The sequence below is a fragment of the Chlorocebus sabaeus genome, chromosome 4 (assembly GCF_047675955.1).
Source record: "Chlorocebus sabaeus isolate Y175 chromosome 4, mChlSab1.0.hap1, whole genome shotgun sequence".
In the NCBI taxonomy this organism is placed as follows: Eukaryota; Metazoa; Chordata; class Mammalia; order Primates; family Cercopithecidae; genus Chlorocebus; species Chlorocebus sabaeus.
This window is the reverse complement of record NC_132907.1, coordinates 28,924,087-28,934,115: the sequence shown is the minus strand read 5'-3', so window position 1 is coordinate 28,934,115 and position 10,029 is coordinate 28,924,087. Positions and strand designations below refer to the sequence as shown.

The window sequence follows — 10,029 nt, the reverse complement described above, 5'->3', positions numbered from 1 at the left end:
TTTCCTTGAGCAGTGGTTTGTAGTTCTCCTTGAAGAGGTCTTTCACATCCCTGGAGTTGTATTCCTAGGTATTTTATTCTCTTTGTAGCAATTGTGAATGAGAGTTCACTCATGATTTGACTCTCTGTCTGTTATTGGTGTATAGGAATGCTTGTGATTTTTGCACATGGATTTTGTATTCTGAGACTTTGCTGAAGTTGCTTATCAGCTTAAGGAGATTTTGGGCTGAGACAATGGGGTTTTCTAAATATACAATCATGTCATCTGCAGACAGAGACAATTTGACTTCCTCTTTTCCTATTAGAATACCCTTGATTTCTTTCTCTTGCCTGATTGCCCTGACCAGAACTTCCAACACTACAACACTATGTTGAATAGGTGAGAGAGGGCATCCCAGAAGGCATCCTTGTCTTATGCCAGTTTTCAAAGGGAATGCTTCCAGTTTTTGCCCATTCAGTACGATATTGGCTGTGGGTTTGTCATAAATAGCTCTTATTATTTTGAGATATGTTTCATCAATGCCTAGTTTATTGAGAGTTTTTACCATAAAGGGGTGTTGAATTTTATTGAAGGCCTTTTCTGCATCTATCAAGATAATCATGTGCTTGTTGTCATTAGTTCTGTTTATATGATGGTTTATGTTTATTGATTTGTGTATGTTGAACCAGCCTTGCATCCCATGGATGAAGCCGACTTGATCGTGGTGGATAAGCTTCTTGATGTGCTGCTGGATTCAGTTTGCCACTATTGAGGATTTTCCCATCGATGTTCATCAGGGATATTGGCCCAAAATTTTCTTTTTTTGTTGTGTCTGCCAGGTTTTGGTATCAGGATGATGATGGCCTCATAAAATGAGTTAGGGAGGAGTCCCTCTTTTTCTATTGCTTGGAATAGTTTCAGAAGGAATGGTACCAGCTTCTCTTTGTACCTCTGGTTGAATTTGGCTCTGAATCTGTCTGATCCTGGGCTTTTTTTTGCTTGATAGGCTATTAATTACTACCTCAATTTCAGAACTTGTTATTGGTCTATTCAGGAATTTGACTTCTTCCTGGTTTAGTCTTGGGAGGGTGTATGTGACTAGGAATTTATCCAGTTCTTCTAGATTTTGTAGTTTATTTATGTAGAGGTATTTATAGTATTCTCTGATGGTAGTTTGTATTTCTGTGGGATCATTGGTGATATCCCCTTTATCATTTTTTGTTGTGTCTATTTGATTCTTCTCTTATTTTTTCGTAATAGTCTGGCTAGTGGTCTATCTATTTTGTTAATCCTTTGAAAAAACCAGCCCCTGGATTCATTGATTTTTTGAAGTGTTTTTCATGTCTATGTCTCCTTCAGTTCTGCTCTGAGCTTAGTTATTTCTTGTTTTCTGCTAGCATTTGAATTTGTTTGCTCTTGCTTCTCTAGTTCTTTTAATTGTGATGTTAGGGTGTCGATTTTAGATCTTTCCCACTTTCTCTTGTTGGCATTTAGTGCTATGAGTTTCCCTCTAAACACTGCTTTAGTTGTGTCCCAGAGATTCTGGTACATTGTGTCTTTGTTCTCATTTGTTTTAAAGAACTTATTTATTTTGGCCTTAATTTAGTTATTTACCCAGTAGTCATTCAGGAGCAGTTTGTTCTGTTTACATGTAGTTGTGTGGTTTTGAGTGAGTTTCTTAATTCTGCGTTCTAATTTGATTGCACTGTAGTCTGAGAGACTGTTATAATTTCCATTCTTTTGCATTTGCTGAGGAGTGTTTTACTTCCAATTATGTGGTCAATTTTTAGGATAAGTGTGATGTGGTGCTGAGAAGAATGTATATTCTGTTGATTTGGGGTGAAGAGTTCTGTAGATGTCTATTAGGTCCTCTTGTTCCAGAGCTGAGTTTAAGTCCTGAATATCCTTGTTAATTTTCTGTCTCATTGATCTGTCTAATATTGACAATGGGGTGTCAAAGTCTCCTACTATTATTGTGTGGGAGTCTAAGTCTCTTTGTAGGTCTCTAAGAACTTGCTTTATGAATCAGAGTGCTCCTGTATTGGGTGCATATATATTTAGGATAGTTAGCTCTTCTTGTTGCATTGATCCCTTTACCATTATGTAATGGCCTTCTTTGTCTCTTTTGATCTTTGTTGGTTTAAAGTCTGTTTTGTCAAAGACTAGGATTGCAAACCCTGGTTTTTTTTTTCTTTCTTTCCATTTTCTTGGTAAATATTCCTCCATCCCTTTATTTTGAGCCTATGTGTGTCTTTGCACTTGAGATTGGTCTCCTGAAAACAGCACATTTATGGGTCTTGACTCTATCCAATTTGCCAGTCTGTGTCTTTTAACTGGGGCATGTAGCCCATTTACATTTAAGCTTAATATTGTTATGTGTGAATTTGATACTGTCATTATGATGCTAGCTGATTATTTTGCCTGTTAGTCGATATAGTTTCTTATAGTCTGATAGTCTTTACAATTTGGTATGTTTTTGCAGTGGCTGGTACTGGTTTTTCCTTTCCATATTTAGTGCTTCCTTCAGGAGCTCTTGTAGGACAGGCCTGGTGGTGACAAAATCTCTCAGCATTTTTTCGTCTGTAAATGATTTTATTTCTCATTCACTTGTGAAGCTTAGTTTGGCTGGATATGAAATTCTGGGTTGAAAATTCTTTTCTTTAAGAATGTTGAATATTGGCCCCCACTCTCTTCTGGCTTGTAGGGTTTCTGCAAAGGGATGCACTCTTAGTCTGATGGGCTTCCCTTCGCAGGTAACCCAACCTTTCTCTCTGGCTACCCTTAATATTTTTTTCTTCATTTCAACCTTGGTGAATCTGATGATTATGTGTCTTGGTCTTCTCGAGGAGTATCTTTGTGGTGTTCTCTGTATTTCCTGAATTCGAATGTTGGTCTGCCTTGCTAGATTGGGGAAGTTCTCCTGGATAATATCCTGAAGAGTGTTTTCCAACTTGGTTCCATTCTCCCTGTCATTTTCAGGTACACCAATTGAATGTAGGTTTGGTCTTTTCACATAGTCTATATTTATTGGAGGTTTTGTTCTTTCATTTTTAGTATTTTTTCTCTAACCTTGACTTCATGCTTTATTTCATTAAGTTGATCTTCAATTTCTGATATCCTTTCTTCCATTTGATTGATTTGGCTACTGATACTTGTGCATCCTTCACAAAGTTCTCTTGCTGTGTTTTTCAGCTCTACCAGGTCACTTATGTTCTTCTCTAAACTGGTTATTCTAGTTAACAATTCATCTAATCTTTTTTCAAGGTTCTTAGCTTCCTTGCATTGGGTTAGAACATGCTCCTTTAGCTCAGAGGAGTTTGTTATTACCCACCTTCTGAAGCCTACTTCTGTCAATTTGTCAAACTCATTCTCCATCCAGGTTTGTTCCCTTGCTGGTGAGGACTTGTTCTTTGGAGGGGAAGAGGCATACTGGTTTTGGAATTTCCAGCCTTTTTGCACTGGCTTTTCTTCATCTTTCATTCATAGATTTATCGACCTTTGGTCTGATGATGGTGACTTTTGGATGGGGTTTTTGTGTGGACATCCTTTTTGTTAATGTTTATACTATTCCTTTTTGTTTGTTAATTTTCCTTCTAACATTCAGGCCCCTTCAGGCCCCTCTGCTGCAGGTCTGCTTGAGTTTGCTGGAGGTCCACTCCAGATCCTGTTTGCCTGAGTATCACCAGCGGAGGCTGCAGAACAGATAAGATTGCTGCCGTTCTTTCCTCTGGAAGCTTCGTCCCAGAGGGGCACTCACCAGATGCCAGCTGGAGCCCTCCTGTATAAGGTGTCTGTTGATCCCTGCTAGGAGGTGTCTCCCCATGAGGAGGCGCATGGGTCACGGACCCACTTGAGGAGGCAGTCTGTCCCTTAGCAGAGCTTGAGCGCTGTGCTGGGAGATCTGCTGCTCTCTTCAGAGCCAGCAGGCAGGAACGTTTAAGTCTGCTAAAGCTGCGCCCACAGTCCCTGACTGGGGCTGCTGTCTTTCTTTCAGAGATGCCCTGCCCAGAGAGGAAGAATCTAGAGATGCAGTCTGGCTGCAGCAGCTTTGCTGAGCTGCAGTGGGCTTTGCCCAATTTGAACTTCTCAGTGATTTTGCTTACACTGTGAGGGGAAACCGCCTACTCAAGCCTCGGTAATGCCCTTCCCCCCACCAAACTCAAGTGTCCTAGGTTGACTTCAGACTGCTGTGCTGGCAGCGATAATTTCAAGCCAGTGGATCTTAGCTTGCTGGGTTGTGTGGGAATGGGATCCTCTGAGCAAGATCACTTGGTTCCCTGGCTTCAGCACCCCCTTTCCAGGGGAGTGAACGGCTCTGTCTCACTAGTGTTCCAGGCACTACTGGGGTATAAAAAAAAAAACTCTGGCAGCTAGCTTGGTGTCTGCCCAAATGGCCACCCAGTTTTGTGCTTAAAATCCAGGACCCTGGTGGTATAGGCACCCGAGGGAATTGCCTGGTCAGCACGTTGTGAAGACCGTGGGAAAAGCATAGTATCTGGGCTGGAATGCACAGTCCAAGCATAGTATCTGGGCTGGAATGCACAGTCCCTCATGGCATGGTCCCTCATGTCACAGTCCCTCAGGGCTTCCCTTGGCTAGGCGAGGGAGTTCCCCAACCGCTTGCGCTTCCTGGATGAGGCGATACCCCACCCTGCTTCAGCTCGCTCTCCATGGGCTGCACCCACGTCTAACTAGTCCCAATGAGAGGAACCAGGTACCTCCACTGGAAATGCAGAAATCACCCGCCTGCTGCACTGATCTTGCTGGGAGCTGTGGACTGAAGCTGTTCCTATGTGACCATTTTGCCAGCCATCCCCCACAATCTATTTATTTATTATAAATGTAAAGAATGAATTTACTTGATCTAAGATTATTAACTTTTTTCTTTTTGCAGACATATATGTGTGTGTGTGTGTATGTATATATGTATATATAAATGTATGATTTTTTCCTCAGTATTAAAGCAGTGCTTGTTCATTACAGAACGTTTAGAAAATAAAGATACATATGAAGGAGAAGAATATCCCCCTGTGGCAAAGAAGGCTCACTTTACTGTCCACCAAACGTCTTTTTCCATAATTAGTTCCTTTTTCTATAATTAGTCTGGGGATAGATTTTGCAGCCCCTATCTCTCACCCACTGCATCTACATGTGACCAATGATGTGTAAACAGGTCACTTTCAAGCCAAGACTTTGAAGTTACTAGTGTACTTTCCTCAAGATGTTTTTCTGTCTGCTGGAAGGAAGCGATTGATAATTAGGCTCTAGGGGATGTGAGGAACCAGGAGATGGAAGGAGTCTGGATCCCTTAATCACTGCATGGACGAGCACCCCCTGCTGACTAGGACCACTGGGTTTCACTGTCACATGAAACTGTTGGGTTAAGTCACTGGAATTTGGTGATTTATTCTTTAGAAGGAATCATTGTTAACAAATTGGCATATTTTTTCTCAGTTTTTCCTGTACACTTTTTTCTCTTTAGTTTAGATCGTGGAATAAAAATTTTTAAGGCTATTAATATGTATTACCAAAATGCTTTTCAAAAACGCTGCTTTAATTTATACTCAAGCTATACTATATGTGAGAATGGCTTGGTCAGCATTGCTTGTTTATAGCTGCTGCATTGTTACAAATATTCTTATAACAGCCTCCTTACAAACCCCTCTAAAATATGTGACAATCTTCTAGATACCTTATTTCTCTTATCAAACTGTAAAGTTTTTGTGATTCAATGTTTGAATGTCCTTCACTATCATAATAGCTTAATCCATATTTGTTAAATGACTTTTAAGCCCAATGTTCAGAATGTTTACTGAAATCTATTTGAACACTGACATAATATAGTCTAGCAAATCATTGTTGGCTAATTAGTTTACTTTCAGAACCACATATTTTTTTTTTTTTTGTCATCCTTTCAAGTTAACATTTAAAGGCTTGCCATTGATTACATCATTTTAGAGTCAGGAACACTATGCAGTTCTCTGAGCTCATCTGACTTCCCAGCCTCCAGGGTCACCTCTGCTCCATCCCATTCCCATTCATTGTTCACTTAATTATTCAACAAATATTTTTTCAGCACTTGCTATATGTCAGCACTTGGGTTTTGGCTGTGAACAAAACAAAGATTCCTTTCTCCATGGAGCTTACATTTTAGAGGGGGAGATGGACGTTAAATAATAGACACAATAAGTAAATTTAGATATTGTATTTGCCCATTCTTGCTATAAAAGAATACCTAAGTTTGGGATAATTTATAAAAAGTAGTGGTTTATTTTGGCTCACAGTTCTGCAGGCTGTACAGAATGCATGGTGCTGGCATCTGCTCTCGATGAGGGCCTCAGGAAGCTTCCAATCATGGTGGAAGGTGAAGGGGAAGCAGGCGCCACATGGTGAGAGTGGGAGCAAGAGTAGGGGGAGGTGTCACACTCTTTTAAACAACCAGATGTTGCATGAACTCAGAGGGAGAACTCAGCACCAAGCCATTAATGAAGGATCCGCCCCCGTGACCCAAACCCCTCCACCAAGCCCCACTCCACCACTGGGGTTTACATTTCAACTTGAGATTTGGAGGGGAGAAACATCCAAACTGTATTAGACATGTTAGAAGATATGGAAGAAAAGAGGAAAAGCAGGGTAAGAGGGAGATTACACTTTAAAATACAGTGTGTGTTAGGGTAGACCTCATCAAGACAGTGACATTTAGGGAAAGACTTGAAGCAGGTAAGGAATATCAAAGAGACAAATCATTCCAAACAAAGAAACCAGTGTGTGAAAAGCCCGAGGCAGGACTGGGTTGGTGTGTTCAGGGAGTAGCAGGGAGGAGGCACTGTGTCTGCCTCAGGGTGAGGGAGGGAGGTGGGGACTGGGGTGTGAGGCAGTGGAGCACGGGAAGGGGCATTCTAGGGCTTTGACTCTTGCTCTGAGTGAAATGGGAAGGAGAGGAGTGACTTGATCTGATTTAAATGACATGCTGACTGCTGTGTTGAGAGTAGGCTGCAGACAGGCAAGAAGAAAAGTAGAGAACCAAACGGAAGGCTATTTCAAAATCCAGAGATGACCATGGCTTGGGTCAGAATGGTAACAGTGGCTACAGGGAAAGAAGCAGGAATTTGGATGTATTTGGAATATAGAGTCCATAGGATTTCCCAATAGACTGGATATGGGGGTGGGGATGTTAAAAGTCTCTACAGTACAGGTAGAGAGACCTTTCTGAAATGTAAATCTAAATTGTAAATGGCTGGATGCCTTGCAATAGCTCCCTTTCATTTACCATGAATAAATGTCAAACAAAACAAATAATTGACAATGTATAATGTAACCCCATAATATAGCCCATGACTGGACTAATCTCTCACTTTCTTGCATTTTAAACTGATAGGAACATATACTACACTTGGTCTTAGCTAAAAGGCTGAGAAGTGGTGCCTTCTTGCATTTTCTACACCAGCCACAACCAACCACTGACTTCTCACTTTCCATCTCCACACCTTCTAAAACTCAGCTCAGGCATTTTTTTTTTCTCCCCCCGTGGAAAGACTTTCCCAACTTTTGGTGTATCAGTTTCCTGTGGCCACTGTTACAAATGACCACAAACTTGATGGCTTAAAACACAGGAATGAATTTGGTCACAACACTGAAGGCCAGAGTCCAAAGTCGGAATGTAGTTCAGGCCGCATACCCTCAGAAGGTTCTGGAGGAGAAGCCCTTTCTTGATTGTTTCAGCTTCTGTTGGCTGCTGGCATTCCTTGGTTTGTGGCTGCATCACTCTGATCTCTGCCTCTGTCTTCTCATGGCCATATCTACTGTGTGTCTGTATCAAATCTCCCTCTTTCTCTCTCATATAAGGACATTTATGATTGGATTTAGGGCCCATCAGGATAATCTCCTCATGCCAATATCCTTAACTTAATCACATCTGCAAAGACCCCTTTTCCTTATAAGTTAACATTTACAAGTTCCAGGGATTAGGACCTGATCTGTGGGTGGCCTGAGTCAGCCTGCTATACTTGTTAGAGGCCTTATATCCCCAGCCATAGCACTTGCACACTCAGTTATTTCTGAGCATGTGTACACACACAGATATTCCCACTGCTCAAGGTTTCTTAAGGCCAGGGGTTATATCTTATTAATAATCACTGCTTTCCCCACCCCCAGCATTCTAGCTCACAGCTAATGGTCAGGGCACATTGATTGGGTGAATGAATGAAGATTCATGAAGCAGAATTTGTAACTGCTATGTGCTGTTGGGACTTCATAATTTTATGAAAATGAGATCAGGATTAGATTCCTCAGATATCTGCACAGTGGCTTTTCTTTGTTTCTTTCCTTTTCTTTTTGTGTCCAGCTGTTGCATTAGAACACCCTTATTAAGTGAGCCTGCTCTGTCTAGGATTTGGGCCCAGTTATAGCCCTTGATAAACATAGCAATAGTTGGATAAAAGAAGAATACATATTTTCCTTTCACTGGTATGTAAAACCTAGAACCCTGAACATTTGCAGTTAGCTCTGGGTGGTAAGAAAATTGATCATGCTGCCAATTGGAAACATAACATCTCTCAGGGTTATAGGTAGGGTAGCAGGGTATCCTGATAATAGTCCTTCCTTTGTTATGTGAGTGGTCATGATACTGCATCAGTAGATTGGTGCGACTGCCAGAGAGGTACTTGGGAAGTGACTATGACTTTGGCTTATTTGTATAATCCTCTGCCTATTTGGGTTAGGATTTAGCTGGGGCACTGATTGGCTTAACAGGGTGGGACACCATGAAGGACACATAGGTCAATATAATATCCCAAGATTCTACTTACCAAATGGTTTCTGATTTTATTTCCATTGCCCTAGGGCTTAGTCATACGTGGCTACAAGAAGAGTAGGTCTGGTGGCTGAAAAGCAGATCAGTGTTGTGCTTTTGCAGTGGATTCTATCTGTCCAGAAAAGGCACACTATTTAATTTCACATCTTGGAAATTTTCTTCCTATGTTCCCATCATTTTCTTCCTATGTTCCTTCGATTATTGTGAGCCATGTTTGCAGATAGCAGTGACCTACTTTGCTACATTTTTGTAAATCACATTTATTATCAACCTTGATAGGGGGCCAGACGTAATCAAACATTACACTGGTTAAAATCACATATGTTTTCAGATGCCTATGGGGCAAACTGTGGCACATTTAAAAATTCTTGAGCAAAGTCTGGATAAATGAAATGATAAATCCCCCCTGCTGTTATAGAAGTGCAATGATTTGTATTAATAGTCTGCCTTAATGCAGGGTCCTCCTGAATGAGTTCTATCTTTTTATTTATATCCTCCTTCCTTGTATTCTAGCAGCTTGTCCCAAATATCCATTAGGTGGCTTCAAGGCTAGGGAACATGGATCTCTTTTTTATCAATGAAGGAATTCAAAATATGTTGACAATGAGGGATTAGATGGAGAAAATGGAGTTAAAAAGGAGAGGGGACGTGACAGAGAACTATAAGAAAGAGCCCTTTCAGCTGGGTACCTTCTAGGTCCCTTTAAACTTACCGTCATGTCTCATGACGTTTCTGCAACAACTCTCACTAGAAACTAGCATTATGGTCTCTGCTCTGCTGTGTGTGGGTAATTTAAAAGGGCCAGCAAAATCATGAAAGCCACACCTCATGCTTCATTAGAGGACAGGAGCAGAGCGGGAAGGAGCTGGGTAACAAACAGAGCTGTCTAGATCCAAGAACACTGAGCCTGGTTTTGCCATCAGTGAGGACCTGCCCTTTGCATACATATTCTCTGGGGCCCTCTGCTGTCACTGCCAACTGGCAGTGCTCATTGTCTTCCCACGAGTGTCTTTGGAGTCTGTCCCCTCTTACCCCTACAGAGGATGGTCTCTGAGTCCCGGCCAGCCCTGCAGGCTCTTATCTGGCGCCCAGCTCATGCTTAACTGGTCCCCACTCAGGAGAGTTCTGTGACGGGTTAAAATGAGGACTCTCCCTGAGAGGTGTTTGCATTTTAATAGGAGACACTTTAAAACAAATCTAATTCTTACTATTATATTACAAACATTACTATTGTAGAT

The 10,029-nt window shown here is 41.4% G+C and overlaps 1 non-coding gene across 1 annotated transcript; it reads right to left on the bottom strand.

Moving 5' to 3' along the window:
- Window positions 1-7,203: 7,203 nt before the first annotated feature.
- On the bottom strand, window positions 7,204-7,402 carry LOC119618359 (U2 spliceosomal RNA). The gene has a single exon (XR_005234679.1). It is a non-coding gene; the product is annotated as a U2 spliceosomal RNA (small nuclear RNA).
- Window positions 7,403-10,029: the final 2,627 nt, after the last annotated feature.